We start from the raw sequence: 12251 nt of genomic DNA, 5'->3' as shown, positions 1-12251 counted from the left end.
ATACTCTCTCCTTCCTCTGTGCCGAAAAGCAGTTTTGCCAATATGTTGGAGTGCAGGAAGGATCTCAGCAGAGCCACATCAGGAATCTGTCTGACATGTTGAACACAGGTGACACCTAAATAGAGGGTTTTACCCATAGAGATTTTTATCACCCATTTGCTTTTCCTTTGTTAAATGAGCCCAGCTACACCAGTACAAACCCCAGCCCTGTGTTATTCACAGTGTTACCAAAAATGGGCTATTCCCCTGCCCAATGCTCCTGATACTGTCCACAGCAATCCACACATCAAAAATGGAAAAATAAAAAAAAAAACCATCAAATGCCAGGGTGAGCCTGGAGTGTCTTTCATGCCTGCAGGCATTGAAAGGGCCTTTTTCCTCCTTATAGTTCCCCTTTAGCCAGGCAGGGGCTCCCTGACACCAAGTGTGGATCATGTTGGTGCCTCTGCAAAGCTGTGGGGGGCAGAGGGAAACCAGGGGAAAAAATAAGGAATTGTTTCTCCTGCAGTTGGGTCACATTTGGGAAGGAACCTGCAGAGCCCCAGGAGAGGAAGGAATCAGCTTTATCACCCTTGGTGGGATGATAGTTTACTTTGGCTGTGTGTAAAGCCAGGCTCCAGCCTGGGACACCACCGTGCCTCCTGCTCCTGCACCCTGTCCCCAGCCTCTGCTGAAGATGTCCTGACTACAGAGCAAAGGATTTTGTGCCCCACAGCACAGAGACTCTGCAGCTCCTTAGGACAAAAAGGATATTTTACCCTGTATCCCAGAGTGTCACCTCACTAGGGACTGGAAATGTGTTTTGCTGTAGCCATTTCAGAGAGTGTGCACCAGACATTCCAGAAAAACCCTGTGGATCCACACTGACACTGCCAAGGATGGAGCAACCCAAGACAACCCAAAGTGGGCCAGCTGGCACGCACAAAAAAAATTTAAATTATTATTGTTTTGTCCCATAAGACCAGTGTTCCAAAAGGAAAAGGCAGGGTTGCTTGTAGAAATCACATTGTCAAGTACTTTTTTCCCTCCTCTTCCTTTCAAGGACCACTATTGTCCTCCTAACTCTGAGGGAACAGGCAGGGGAGGAAGTTTTGTTTAAAGGCACTTCAGTATCAATGCCTGACCGGACCAGGGGCCTCCTGGGAGTTGTAGTCTTGTCTTCTCCCATAAAAACAGCTTTTTCTGGCACAATTCCAGAGCAGTGCAATACCTCCTGTAACGCAGCAGCAACTCCCCTGCACAGTCAGGGGACAGTGGGACCCCTGGACTTTGGTTGCTACAAGACAACACCGGGGGCTGCTCAGGATCCAAACCTTATCAGATTTGGCCAGAATAATTTCGTTTTCTTTCACACCCTTCTCCTCTCACAGAATTCCCATGGAAACACAAACAATGCTGTTGCTGTTTGGGTTTGGCTGGGGCTTTTTTCCTTCTCTCCGTGAGGGGGGGTGTGGATGAAAGTGGTAAATGAAAAACTTAACCATTAAAAAATAAATAAATAAAAAAAAAAGAGAAGAAGAAGAAACAACATATTGAATAATACATGAGATACCACGTCTAGCTTGATTTTCCCAGCAGCAGCGCATCTCCCCTCTGTATCGCCCCTTCAGAGCCTCAGGGGACAGAAATGTGCCTCAGAACTAAAAGAATACGTATTTCTTGTATCACAAACTTGCTTTTGGGCAGGAAATGCCCGAATCCAAGCTGTTCCGCCCTTTTCCTCACTGGTGCATCGTTCCACAAATACCTGGATGCCACCGTGTGGCAGCTGCCCCGAGCAGCGGTGGAGGGACAGGGCTGCAGGGATAGGCAAGGCTTTAAGGGGGAAGAAGAAGGGGGAAAATAAAATAAAATAAAAAGGAGGGTTGGAGGTTTGTTTGGTTTTTTGGTTTTTTTTTTTTTTTTTTTTTGCAGCAATTCACAAAAACTTCAAGGAATGCTAAGCACGTCAGTAGATGAAGCACAGGATCTGGAGGAAGGAGAGAGTGCAAACTAGCTCCGTATGGTGTTGAGCTCAGACACACTCTCTCTTTCTATTTAAAGCCCTGCAGGAACGTGAATGCCAGGTTTGAGTGAGCTCAACAAGTCCTTCCGAAAACACTTTATATGATCCTCTCTACCACGGGGTCTGGTTATCTGACAGCTTCTAATGCCCTACCATTCCCACACAGCAGGGTACAACCCACCTTTTCCCGCTGGAGGACAGAATTCTGGATGTGGAAAGGTATTTAATTAACGACAGAGACCAGGGGGACTTCCCCGAGGTCCAAATCTGCTTTGGGATGAGGACATGGGCTGCAGAGTTTAGTGCTGCTGCCTGCCCACCCCTCCCTTTTCCCTCCACCTGGGAAACAATGCTGGGTGGAACCTTGAGGAGGAGGATTGTGCTACCAATGCTGTATCCCCAGGCACATCTTGCAGGCCAAATCATCCTGGCAAGGCCAAAACATCCTTCCTCCTCTACCAGCACCCTAAAGCTGTCTCCTTCCAGGAGTCAGCAAGAAGAAAGCAATACACAGCCCAGGGTCAGGGTTTGGGGTATGCCTCATTCTTCCACCCTCCACATCTGGGGAATGCCTTATTCTCCCATTAAGTACCTCTGGGGTATGTCTCAGTTTCCCCTCGTCTACCTCAACAGCACTGCTTCTCATTTATTCCAAGGTGCAGTTCATTGAATGGAGAATTACATGTTTGATCATTTGTCCATAACATATTGTCAAATTGCCGTGTTATTATTAGCAATGGGAAAGGAACTAAATAAATTATTCTTTATGTAAGGAGCACTTGAGTAAGCGTTAAGCAATGAGCGTTCCTTTAGCAGGAATCCAAGCGAGACATGCTCCACCCATTTCGTTAACAGACAAAGGCTTATATAAGCAGGATGTTACATAAAACCCTGAAACAGGGAGCGGGAGCACTCCCCCACCTTTGGGTGATAGCTTTGCTGCAGCCCACGGATACCTGAACTGACCCTGAACCAGCTCCGAGCTCAGAGGCAGCTGAGGGCCAGGCCTGGAGCTGGCAGGAGCCAGTGACAGGGACAGAGGTGTCCTGTGTGTGCTGCCACCAGCCCTGAGCAGGGAGGACAGTCTGGATCTGCCCTCCTACTGCTCCAGAAACAGCCCCTACAGCAGCACACTGCAAGCAGATTCATCATCCCTGTGATGATCCAAGAATGTGTCTCTGCTCTTGTGAGGCAGAGCAGCCTAAACACCACCCAGGGTGTCATCCCAAGGGAATTATAACTGGTGCTTAGGAAGGAGCTTACAAGTGGGGCATGGTTATGGGGAAGCTTCTCTGCAGCTCTTCCTGCCTCCAGGGATCTTCAGGAAAAGGATTTTCCAAGACAGAAGTTCTGCTTTGTAGTTTCCCAGCTCCTGGCATTTGATTCTTTCAATAAATTGACAGACCAGTTCTTAAGTTCTCGTGAACTTTCAACTTCCACCACATCATGTGACAAAACCCACCACAATTTACCATAATTCATCTACAGAGAAAAGGGGATCTACGTCTTGCAACATCAATTACTAGAGATAAAAAAAGCAGGCTGGTAGGGGGGTGCAGCCTCTTCATCACATCTTGTGTGCCTGAAAGCCTGTCTGTCTTGAGAAAAATCATCTGTCTCCGTAAAGAAATAATTTTCCTCCCTAGACATTTTGCATCACATCTTAAAATGCACAATTCCAACACTCAGATGGCAGATTCAGATGACAGCAGTGGCTGCTTCCTAGACACAAGGTCAAGAAAAGGCTCAGAGAAGAGAATTTGCAATTCTCTTCATAGCCCAGACACCAAATCCTCCAAATGCAGGTATCAGACACAGTTGCATGAGAAGTCAGGGACACTTTTCTGGTTGCAAAGAAGAAAAGGGGAGAGAAAGATCTCTAGGCACGGGATTTTTAGGCAGGCAGAGCAAAACGTGTTCGGAGTTACTCTCTGGACTACAAGGGAGCCATTCATGGCTGCAATCAGTTTGCTCTGCGGTACTTGCAGGAACATGCCAAGGCTGCTCCGTGACTCTGCCCGACTGACTCAGTGTTTGTGATTGCCCGACCTTTGCTCTAAATAAATTCCACTCACAGAGGGAATTTTGATGCAAGTCCCCTGCATCTATAGCATCCTTCCTGGCTGCAACCCACTGGCTTCCTGAGGCTTTGTTTTAAAGGAGAGACAGACAGAAGGCAGGCAGGAGGGGAATATGAAGAAATGAAATGCAAGCTGTCTGGCCCACACAATTAAAAAAAAAAAAGAAAAAAAAAAAAAAAGAAAAATAAATCAGAATAGCCTGGCTTTGTTTTCTGTAATGTTATTTATCTTACTTCAGAATTAAATCCAGATGACATAGATAAGACAGGGGTGACCCCTAGTGCCCTCTCCAGCTGCAGCTTCCACTGTTATTCCTGTATTGATATTAGAGCATAAACAGAGGGAAGAAGCAGCACCTTTCAGACTTGTTCTTCATTCACAAAGCCTCTCTCTCTTCCCTTTCAGAAAGAAGATCTCATTTCCTCTCACTACTGAAACTCTATCACTTCGAGGCATTCAGTGCAACATCCCTTTGTCGCTGTTGTCTGGGAACAAAATGAAACACATTTACTTGTGTAAGAACTTATTATATTCCATTGACTATTTATCATAGGACATTTATATTTATCACCTTACATAAAAGAAAGAAGAGCCTATTTTGCTAACTCCAGGCTTGTCAATAGCTAAGGAACAGCCATTCAAAACCCGGAGAAGAGACCTTTGTCTTGTAAAAAGTGTATTTTGCAGCACCAAGGCGCTGAAAGGAGCGACTCTTTCCTGTGACAGCCATCAGCACGCACCACTTTTTTTTTGTCTTTCAGCAATGTCAAAACTCTGTTCTTGTGAATCAGCCTGCACCAGACATACCCTGCTCACTGTGCTGGGTGATGCCCATCACAGGCTTTTCCTTGTGTTATTGCAAAGGAACAGATCCTCTTTCACAAAAACCTTGAGACACCCCCTCACAGATTACTTTGGGATGCAGGGTTTTTCTTGAGGAAAAGAATTATCTTAGGCACAAGGCTGAAAGATTTTTAGCTTCCTGTAATGTGAGCATTTCAGGCACTTCCTGCCCTGCTGAGATCAGGGCTGTGGCCACCAGCATCCAGTGTGGGTGGTACCACATCAGCTGACATCTCAGAATTTCACATGTTTAATGGGATCTCATGAGGCAAAGAAGCTGCCTGCTAACAGTCCCTACAGTGGCATTTCTATCCTCAAAAGAGCAGCAAACTCCCCTGTGCAGCATCACAGCCTGCCACAGATTCATCTGATGCCTCTTCAGCTCTTTTTCTTTTTGCCTTTCAGGACTGGCAGCCACCACTGCAGCATCCTCCTGCTGCACCAGGGCTGCTCTGCAGAGCCCAGATCCCAGAGCTGGCACCCTCACTGCTCAAGCCCCAGGAATGCTTCAACACCTCCCCAAAGCAATTCCCCAGCTCAGCCTTGGGGAATCCTTGGGAGACACAGGACATGACACGTTGCTGTCACCCCCATCACCATTCAGCTGGCACCTCCTTCCCCTTTTGCCACCCACCAGCCCATTTCTTCACCCAAAGCTATTTCCAGGCCTCAACCAGTCCTTCCTCCCCAACAACTTTTGCTTTCACGCAGCCTCTCTGGTCATTCATCCCCAGAGTTCCCTCTTCATCCTCCAGGCTTCCTGCTGCCCCATCACCTCCTCAGGCAGACAACCACCATCATCCCCTTCCCCAAACCACCCTTTCCTGGCATTTACACCCATGGCTCAGCCCAAGTGAGGCTACATCAGCCACAGGTGAGGCTGGTTGATGCCTCTGTAACAAATGTTTCACTCTTTTCGGGGCTGGGCTACCTGAAATTAAGCAGATGCATTTTCTCCAGTTTTAGTAAAAGTTCATCATCTGGTCTGGACGTAGAATCATAGAATGGTTCGGGTTGGAAGGGACCATAAAGATCATCCAGTTCCAACCCCTGCCATGGGCAGGGACACCTTCCACTATCCCAGGTTGTTCCAAGGCCATCCTACCTGGCCTTAAACACTTCCAGGGCAGCCACAGCTTCCCTGGGCACCTGTCCCAGGGCCTCACCAACCTCACAGGAGAGATTTTTTTTCCTAATAACCAATCTGAACATGCCCTCTGTCAATTTGAATCTTATCTCCCTTGTCCTGTCACTCCATGTCCTTTCCACCATCCCTCTCCAGCTCTCCTGGAGCCCCTTCAGGCACTGGACAGGGCTCCAAGGTCTCACTGGAGCCTTCTCTTCTCCAGGCAGAGCACCCCAACTGTTTCAGCCTGGCTACAGAGCAGAGGTGATCCAGCCCCCTGAATATCAATGATAGAATACTGCTTTAATTATGTGCCTGTTCTCTGAATCATTTTCCCCTGATTTTATATCTCTATGTTCCTTTGTTTACATTAAAAGCAACAGTTTCTGGATTGAAGTTCCCTCCTAATGTTTTATTTTTAAATCAGGTTTCAAGTGTGTGTGTGGGGGGGGAGATAGGAATTGTGCTAGCCATTGCATAATTTTGGTTTTATCTGGTGTAAATCTCACATGGTTCTGAGATATCCCATGCTTCCCAGCATGACACCAATTCTGCATTGCTCTCATGTCTTTGGATCCAGCACTTCTCCAACCTTCCCCCTTTATTTCTTTCCTCCTCTGTTTTAGTTAAAGATATGCAAATATATCATCCTCAGAGCTACTGTTTGCTTCTTTCATCATACTCTTTCTTCTGTGAATTTATTTTCCTTATTAGCTTTAGTAAACACCTTTTTTTTTCTACATTGCTGTTCTGTGTATGATCCCATACAGAGAAAGCATGACAAAATCTTTCTGTAAGACATACCTTTCTATAGCTGCATTTACCCCTATCTTCTTATTTTTGCATGGTATTAGCTCTGTGTATTCCAGTTATGCTCTGCATCTAAAACAATCTGTCAGCTTACATGTGCCTATAAGCAGTGGGAGTATTAGTTTTGAATATTTTCATTTAAACTCTAGCTTTGTTCCCTCACACTGTTAAAATGCTCAGAATTAGCTCATCACTTTAACATTTTATTATCACAGGAATGAGCTTATTTGCATACTTTTGAAATATTCCACTTTCCAGGTTCCTCACATCCTTGTTCATACTCTTGGAAAATTACTCTTGTGACATGAAAATGCTTTCTTGGATGTCACCTGCATGCCAGAATCTGAACCAGGGAATGCTGAAATTTACATAAATCCAAACACTGAACCAGTCCTTCATCAGGTAAAGTAAAATCATCATCATTAAAAATGCTGTAATTAAAGACAGGAGGTTTTTTCCTTCCAAAGGCTACACTGGTTCAAGGAAACCATAAATCCTGTGGTTTGCCTGGCACTGCAGATCAGACTAGCTGATCAGAAGAGTTTCTTCTGGTATTCATGCTGAAAAACTTACAAATATCCGGACAAACTGCAACTGCATCTGGTAGAGAGATGGTCAAACAAGATAAGGGAGTTGCTGCTTCTGCTCTTAAATGCTCAAAATTCACCTACAGTCCTGCTGAGTCAGCCACTTCTAGCCCAGAGGTCGATCATGCAGCTGCTTTCACTTGTTTTCTTTTATATCTGAGCTGTTATAACTTCCAAAACTTTGTTAGAAAACTGCACTTGACCCTGCTGGTGCTGGAAAACCAGAGCTTTATCAATGATTATTATTGCTGCTTTAAGTGTCCCCCCAGCTTGTGAGTGCTGTAAATCAGAAGCTGACTCACTCAGAGGAGTTTGGAGAGCCAGAGGTATCTCCCAGAGCTCGCTCCTTCACACACTCAGCAGTGAGTGCTTCTGCTGAAGTCCCTGTGCTGGGGCCATGGGTTTTAGCAGCCAGGACAGCTCTGTCCCCTCCAGCCACCACCCTGACTCCCACAAGGCTGCACACACTGTCTCACAGGGAGCCCACAGGAAAGAGGATTTTTATGTGGTGGCCCATTGGATGGATTGCACTAGGAAAAAAAAAAGGGTTTGAATGACTCATGAGACTTTTAACACACCATGAGCTGGAAAAACCCACTGGACGTGCCATGGCACCACACAACACATGGAAGGGGAACATGGGATGGAGCAGATCCCACCCCTCAACACAAGGCCCGTGAAGAAAGGTTTTATTTTTCCTGCTGAAAATCCATCAGGGAGCATAAAGCTAGTCTCAAAAAAGTACTTTTCCCATTTGCCAAGCACACATGCAAAAAAGGCAATCAGAAACACTGAGCACTGCCTTTCCAGAGTTTAGGCCAAACTCAAAGCTGCCATCAGTCCCAGTTCCCTGCACTCTGCTCCCAGTTTGCTCAGGCCCTCCACTAAAACCAGTAGCATAATTCTCTATTCCTCTTTCTTTTCTCCAGCTTCCAGTTGTTTTGCACAGTTCAAATAAAACACATAAAACCAGGCTTTGCCATAGGGTAAAAACTGAAAAATGAAAGACAAATGAAAAATAAAATCCACAGAACAATTAAAGAAAGACAGAACCCAAAATATGAAGCCCCAGCAGAGTCCAGTCAATCATTTCTGTTTGCACTCACCAGCACAGGCCCAGAGTATACCTCAGCTGGAGGTAAATTCTCACCTTCCTCTAACTCCAGCCGTAAATGTGGGAAGAGCAGAGCATTACAAATCTCAGCGTGCTCAGCAGATAAAAACACCCAAATGTACTGCACAGGATGAGTCTCCTTCACATGGAACCCTTCTGAAGGCAATAACTGGACACTGGTGGGGCTGGGATCAATTACTCCAATTAATGGAGTAATTAAGAAGGATAATTACCAATGTGAGTGAAACGCCCGTTTGCCCAGCTAACCCATCAGGTCCTCTTTAAGCAGAGGGAAAAGTTAAAGAAAAAACATTGACAGTTTTTGCATTTCACCTGTTTTTTGCACCCCCTTAACTGCCAATCAGTGTTCCACTGTAGATTTGTGACAATTATGAACAAATACATGAACAGCAGTAACAAAGTGAGCAGCCAGGAGCACACAGTCTCTGAGGTGTTAGTCTTTATTAAACCTTCAAATGAAAGTGGCCCTGAAGTTCCAGATTCCCATTTTACCCTCTGTCACACTTCCTGAGGGAACATGAACCTGACCCAGAACCGGTTCTTCAGCAATTTAATTGTAAGGATCACAAACAGCAGCTGGTAACAGCAGCACACCCAGAAATGAGACACTTCACTTTTACTTTATTTTTTTTAACAGTCTTTGGTTTTTAAATTTCTGTCAGTCCCTACTGCATACCTGGATACCAAATTATTTCAGAGAGGCCAGAGGAATATCACTGCTGGAATTTTCTGGCTCTTCTGCATGTAGGTAGATGCCATGAATTTGAGGGGTTTGGTTGGCATTTGCTCCACAGCCCTCAGTTTCCAGCTGAGGACACTGGAGGCTTCTGTGCTTATAACGGGGTTGCCATTTATTTGAGGGTCACACCACAATTCCTGGCATCTCTCCAGGCAGGTCCTTATGCAAATGACCAGCATTTACTTGGAATTTGCATTAATGCGTAACTAAAAAGCTGCTTCTGAGGATGCCTGTTTCCAAATCTTTGGGTTCTTCCCATAACCAAACATCTCCCAGCTGGTTGGGGGGAGCAGAGGCTGCTGCTGGGTGTGATTCAGAACTGCATGTCAGTGTTTGGTATTGACTTAATAAACTGAGGGTTGCTGTGAGCAAACTGCCCACCCCAGATCCAAACAGCCTTATCTCCTGGCAGCACTGTTCCTTCCCCATTTAAAGCAAAACTACGCTTTGGAGTCAGGAATGAAATCAAGCCAACGAAGCAGAGGACAATTTCACATCACTTTCTCCTGCTGTCTGTGGAATTCCCAAAATTAACCATGCCATCAACAAGCACCCCACTGAGCCAGCCCAGCAAACTCCTGCTCCAGCCACCAGCACTTACCTGGACCTGAGCTGAATTCCTGTGACGCCTCCAGGAACGATGCGAATGCTCTGCTTGGGCATTAATCCATGGGAAACTGAGAGATCCCAGCACTGGGCTGTGCACACAGCTGTCTCTGCTGCCCTTCAGAGAGGACTTGTGAGGGGATGCAGATGCCCCACGAGTGGGTGAAGTGGGGAGAGAAGCGGGTGAGGACACGCCAGGAGCAGCACGGCATCGCCCGGCGCAGCTTCAGCTCCCAGACACTTCCTCTTTCCAACGTCACTCTGGTGTTACACAGAAGGACCAAACAACAACTGGTTCATGGCCCTTCTTCTTTTATAATAAGTATTTCAGTTCTTATTGTTTTGAATGTGGGGAGAAATGACTTTTTATCTCTGAGAAAAAAACCACTGTATAATATTCCTGCATCTAAGCTTGCTAAATGGAAAGGAAAAATCTCCTGCAGTTTTCAGAAAGCCAGGCAAGGCTAGAACCCTGGCCAGCCATTCTTCATCATTTCTGGTATTTCTGTGCTGTTAGGATACTCACACTACTTTAAAAGTGGGTGAATAGAGGCAAGCAAGTGAGGGACTGCACAGTGAAGGCTGAGGAAAAGGTGCTTCAGGACTGCAAGTGCTGGCTCAGAACACCCAGCCCTGGTACAGTGTGCTCCTGTGGTATGAAACCACTGGGGTGTTTCAAATTTGCTCAAATATCCTGGCAGGATGGCTCTGCTTTTCTTCTGCTGTCTCTGGTGGCTGGTCCCAGGGGAGCCAGGTGCTCACATCATCTGCTCCCATGGGACACAGCCAGTGCCAGGCTGCTTCCTAGGAACAAACTGAGGAGGGAGAACGCTCCACGATCACTCAGCAAGACAGTTGTGGCATATTTAGGTGTCCAAATTCGGATTTTTGTGCAAGCAGGTGGCAAGTGGGGATATTTCTTATAAACTCTTCGGAAGTGCTTCAATCTAAGTGTTGGGAAGGTAGTCTCATCTTTATTCTGAATGGCATTTTTTCCCATTTCCTTTTTCATTTGATGGGCTGAACCCACAGAGCTCTCCTTAAGCTTCAGTAAGGATGAAAAGGGATGCTGGGATCCCCTGGGAGAGATCTAAAGGAAAAACCACCTGGAAACAGAGTAGTGGAGGAAAAAAAAGGCTAGGGTTAGGTTTATTGCATTCATTTATTGTATTTGTATTAGTGATAATATGTAGTGACTGAAGGTTTTTTTAAGCAGACTTGCTATCAGTGAGCAGTTGAGTCATCCTGCCTTGTGCACACGGGGAGAAGCGTCTTCGTGAAACACCATGGCTTTTTCATGTTTTCACCCCAAATCCTGCTGCATTTTTAAAGCACTGAACACACGATGCTGCTCTTTATCCAACCCCCCTGGCTTGCTGAAAACCCATCCTGGCCTTTCTGCACCACAAACACCAACTGGGACCTTTTAACCTGCCAGTGACGAGCTCTGCTGATTTTCGGGAAGCTCCTTGTGACTCCAAAGTCATGAGCTTGCAATCTTTTGAAAAGCAGACTTTAGAAGGATGTTGTAAAAGGAACACCTTTGCCTTCTGATTGCAAAAAACCACGGGGATTCCTTCAGGAGATTACAGCCCACCCCCCCATTCATATATGGTTGTTTAGGGTCACTCTTAATGACTTAGCTGGTTGGAGACAGCACTCAACACAATGATAGACTGGGCAAAGGCTGGTTTTTATTAGGAGCACTCAGAGTGGTTAAGGGGCCAAGTACAGTACTGAGTCACACGGTACAGGATTGCTTAGGGCCAAAGAGTTCAGTCCTTCCTTTAAAACTTTTTCTAAGACTGTTATCCTGGGAGGAAAAAGCCACTGGGGTGTTTGGCATCACCGTTGCAGCAGGAACCACAAACGTGTCTGATCAGAGGCTCCAGAGGAGGATTTTGTGGTCTCTTAAGAACAGACATGCTGAAATATTACTTCAGTTGTGACACACAGCTGAGGAGGGCATTTCAAACATTCTCACGCAGCCCCAAAAAACCTTAAATTAACACCAGCCAGCCCTTTAATCTCCACTTTTGCTTGGGATGTTGTGGTTCTATGAAAGTGGAAGCAGTGCCCTCAGATGCTCTCCCCTAACTGCACAGAGCTGTGGCAGGGTAGGAGCTGTGAGGAGAAGGATGCTTTGTCCCCTATACATTCTCCTCCTGTTTGCTGCAGGAAGGTTCATTCCTTCCTCACTCAAGGAGGAGGAAACCTTTTGAAAGATGCAACAGAACCAGCAAGCCTTGGTTCCTGGTTGAGGGAAGATAAATTGTCTTCTGGGAATTGTAGTCCCAGGAAACACCAATTTGCAGCCTT

General features: G+C 46.1%; 1 protein-coding gene across 1 annotated transcript in view; it reads right to left on the bottom strand.

Annotated features, from left to right (window-relative positions):
• The window catches only part of PLD1 (phospholipase D1), a 72264-nt gene extending 62314 nt beyond the window's left edge, over nucleotides 1-9950 (bottom strand). Inside the window, exon 1 of the mRNA XM_072933657.1 lies at nucleotides 9928-9950. The gene's annotated coding sequence lies outside the window, so the exon portion shown is untranslated. The remainder of the gene's footprint in view (nucleotides 1-9927) is intronic.
• Between the last annotated feature and the right edge of the window lie 2301 nt (nucleotides 9951-12251).

The sequence above is a fragment of the Taeniopygia guttata genome, chromosome 9 (assembly GCF_048771995.1).
Source record: "Taeniopygia guttata chromosome 9, bTaeGut7.mat, whole genome shotgun sequence".
Lineage (NCBI taxonomy): Eukaryota > Metazoa > Chordata > Aves > Passeriformes > Estrildidae > Taeniopygia > Taeniopygia guttata.
The sequence above is the reverse complement of the archived record's forward strand: the minus strand, read 5'-3'. Positions and strand labels throughout refer to the sequence as shown.